We start from the raw sequence: 4,501 nt of genomic DNA, 5'->3' as shown, positions 1-4,501 counted from the left end.
TTCTGTCCATCCTTCTCTGTCGAGCACTTGTACCCTATAGCAAAAACTAAAATTAAAAAAAGATAATACCAATGTTGGCCTTATTTGCTACTGTGTTCCTAATACCTAGTATTGACTGATAGATAGCAAGCACAAAAGTATTAATTAAAAGCATTAGTGAACCCACATACACACACGATCAACAGATTTCAACAAAAGAACATACAAAAGAATGGAGTTTGCTTATGATGGTTTTTTGTTCACTTATAATTTTATTATATTATTGTTATAGAGATTGCCTTAGCTTTTTTTTATTAACTACAGTTTTGGTGTCATTAAATCATAGTTTTTCATAAGAGAAGTCTCTCTACTTAATACTGTAAAATAAAGAGAACACTGATTTTTATTAATAGGCTACAAAAGAGAGCATGTATACTTTAAAAAAACAGTAACATATGTCAGCCAGAACATAATACTGTATGTGACTTAGAAATATTCTTTTCCTTCCAGCATCTATATAAATAAAGTTGCAGAGGGACAAAACAAAACAAAAAAACTTAGATGACAGAAAGTAGCTTAAGTACTTTGCTTTCTTTTTATGGAGCTTCTAGTTACTACCGGTATGCGAGAAAAATTAATTGTCGTTTTGGCTTTCCAAGCTTTCTTAAAGTACTTAAAAATGGACTGCAGACTGGAGGATGGGGCCAAGCTGTACTTTTCTGTACCAGCAGAAACCTTAGGAAACTCCTTCAAAACAGTTGCTGTGGCTTTATCCAAAGGCTTAGGACTTGTCACCCATTCTCGGCAGTGCTGCTTTATCCATGCTAGTAAGTGTACGTCACTTCCCAGCTGGTGTCCTATGTGATGTTTTGAGTCAATCAGTGCAACAGCATATACTTTGCTCATCACTTCCCATTTTCTACGAACAAGCAAGTCCATAAAAACCAAACCTCCATAACCATGTACTATGAAGGCAACGTCTTTGCCTTCAACCTTTGAGATGAAGTAATCCCAAACATAAGCCATGTGTTCTTCAGGAGTGTTGCTGCATCTTTTGGCAATGTACTGGGAAGGATGTTGGAGAGAGAGAAAGCTCTCAGATTGAACCATTTTTAAGGAAGAGGAATCAGTATTTTGTTTTAAAAGGCCTTTCCACTCTTTTTCTATTTTTAGGTCCACGAAATTGTCATTGGGGTTTAATACAATTACATCATAATGTGCCTGCAATGCCATCTGAATACAGGGTATTTGACTCCCTTGATGGAGGCCATGATGTATTATAGCCTGCTGGCTCCATTGACCAGCTCGAAGGACTCCATGATCTTGAAGAAGGACAAGAAGATTAGAATGTTCACTGGTTAATGCTCTCTCACTCATGAAGAAGCAGCTCCTTGGTTCTTTATCAGCCTCAATTGGTAAATATATTTTCTGTAATTTGCACACTTTCTCCAAAAGCTCATAAACATATTGTTCAAGAAAATGGCCAAGGGCCTGGTAGCGCTTGCTATTTCTTTCAAGGACATTTTTATAATAGTTAAAAACAAAAGGCCTTTGTGTCTCTGTGTGTCTCAATTCGGCTTTTTCATTGAAGCTATATTTAAGTTCTTCTGGTAAGTGAGACTGTTGAATTAATTTTTGGAAGCTCAGTTCCTGAGTCATTGGTAACTGCTGAAAGTAAAAAGAGAAACAACATCAGTGCTACAAAAACCAAAAGTTTTAACTTACTGAATTCTTTATTTTTAATTTTTTTTGAAGAGGTTTTTTGTTTTGCTATAGGGCACGTGCGCTCGCCAGACAGACAGAGAGAGACAGAGAGACAGAAAGTGGAAAATCACCCCCCAGGGGGGATGGCCATGCCGCAATCCCCTCTCTTCCATTCTCCTCTCGGGATCTCAGGCACGCACGCACGCACATGCGTCCGGCGTGAGTCTAAGCCACTGGATCCGGGACGCGAACCATGGTCGACTAGTGCGAGTCCAGCGACATAGCCATTACGCTAACTGCTGGTCCCCCGAATTCTTACTGTGGAGAGCCAGCTGGTGGCTGGTATTCGTGTAATGTTTATGGCAGCTAGGTCCTGCATGACTGACTGCATGCTTTGAGTCCTGGACCCAACAATTTCATAAACATACTGGGTGCATGTGTGTACATGCCCAAAATCCCAAAAGGAGAAATGGAGGAGATGGAATTGGGGCATGACCAAACCTCATTGGAGGTGCCTTTTCACTTTCCTTCTTGGTCTCTCTCCGACAAACATACATATCCTCCAGTGAATGTTTTGAAAGAATTATTTACTTAATTTTACTTATTTATTCATTTTATTTTAATTTGACCAGAGAGAGACAAGGAAAGTGAGAAAGCAAGCCACTAGGTCTGGGACTTGAATCATGTATACTTTAAAAAAACAGTAACATATGTCAGCCAGAACATAATACTGTATGTGACTTAGAAATATTCTTTTCCTTCCAGCATCTATATAAATAAAGTTGCAGAGGGACAAAACAAAACAAAAAAACTTAGATGACAGAAAGTAGCTTAAGTACTTTGCTTTCTTTTTATGGAGCTTCTAGTTACTACCGGTATGCGAGAAAAATTAATTGTCGTTTTGGCTTTCCAAGCTTTCTTAAAGTACTTAAAAATGGACTGCAGACTGGAGGATGGGGCCAAGCTGTACTTTTCTGTACCAGCAGAAACCTTAGGAAACTCCTTCAAAACAGTTGCTGTGGCTTTATCCAAAGGCTTAGGACTTGTCACCCATTCTCGGCAGTGCTGCTTTATCCATGCTAGTAAGTGTACGTCACTTCCCAGCTGGTGTCCTATGTGATGTTTTGAGTCAATCAGTGCAACAGCATATACTTTGCTCATCACTTCCCATTTTCTACGAACAAGCAAGTCCATAAAAACCAAACCTCCATAACCATGTACTATGAAGGCAACGTCTTTGCCTTCAACCTTTGAGATGAAGTAATCCCAAACATAAGCCATGTGTTCTTCAGGAGTGTTGCTGCATCTTTTGGCAATGTACTGGGAAGGATGTTGGAGAGAGAGAAAGCTCTCAGATTGAACCATTTTTAAGGAAGAGGAATCAGTATTTTGTTTTAAAAGGCCTTTCCACTCTTTTTCTATTTTTAGGTCCACGAAATTGTCATTGGGGTTTAATACAATTACATCATAATGTGCCTGCAATGCCATCTGAATACAGGGTATTTGACTCCCTTGATGGAGGCCATGATGTATTATAGCCTGCTGGCTCCATTGACCAGCTCGAAGGACTCCATGATCTTGAAGAAGGACAAGAAGATTAGAATGTTCACTGGTTAATGCTCTCTCACTCATGAAGAAGCAGCTCCTTGGTTCTTTATCAGCCTCAATTGGTAAATATATTTTCTGTAATTTGCACACTTTCTCCAAAAGCTCATAAACATATTGTTCAAGAAAATGGCCAAGGGCCTGGTAGCGCTTGCTATTTCTTTCAAGGACATTTTTATAATAGTTAAAAACAAAAGGCCTTTGTGTCTCTGTGTGTCTCAATTCGGCTTTTTCATTGAAGCTATATTTAAGTTCTTCTGGTAAGTGAGACTGTTGAATTAATTTTTGGAAGCTCAGTTCCTGAGTCATTGGTAACTGCTGAAAGTAAAAAGAGAAACAACATCAGTGCTACAAAAACCAAAAGTTTTAACTTACTGAATTCTTTATTTTTAATTTTTTTTGAAGAGGTTTTTTGTTTTGCTATAGGGCACGTGCGCTCGCCAGACAGACAGAGAGAGACAGAGAGACAGAAAGTGGAAAATCACCCCCCAGGGGGGATGGCCATGCCGCAATCCCCTCTCTTCCATTCTCCTCTCGGGATCTCAGGCACGCACGCACGCACATGCGTCCGGCGTGAGTCTAAGCCACTGGATCCGGGACGCGAACCATGGTCGACTAGTGCGAGTCCAGCGACATAGCCATTACGCTAACTGCTGGTCCCCCGAATTCTTACTGTGGAGAGCCAGCTGGTGGCTGGTATTCGTGTAATGTTTATGGCAGCTAGGTCCTGCATGACTGACTGCATGCTTTGAGTCCTGGACCCAACAATTTCATAAACATACTGGGTGCATGTGTGTACATGCCCAAAATCCCAAAAGGAGAAATGGAGGAGATGGAATTGGGGCATGACCAAACCTCATTGGAGGTGCCTTTTCACTTTCCTTCTTGGTCTCTCTCCGACAAACATACATATCCTCCAGTGAATGTTTTGAAAGAATTATTTACTTAATTTTACTTATTTATTCATTTTATTTTAATTTGACCAGAGAGAGACAAGGAAAGTGAGAAAGCAAGCCACTAGGTCTGGGACTTGAATCATGGTCAACCATGTGGGAGTGTCTAGTACCTTAACCACTATGCCACCTGTTGGCCTCCCTCTTGTGAATTTTTAAAAATTATTTTATTTTACTTTATTTATTTACTTATTTTAATTTGACCAGAAAGGGAGAGAGCGAGAGAGCGAGAGAGCGAGAGAGAGAGAGAGAGAGAGAGC

This window comes from Tupaia chinensis, unplaced genomic scaffold (genome assembly GCF_000334495.1).
Source record: "Tupaia chinensis unplaced genomic scaffold, TupChi_1.0 Scaffold000100_1, whole genome shotgun sequence".
In the NCBI taxonomy this organism is placed as follows: domain Eukaryota; kingdom Metazoa; phylum Chordata; class Mammalia; order Scandentia; family Tupaiidae; genus Tupaia; species Tupaia belangeri.
Note: the sequence above shows the minus strand (reverse complement) of the source record.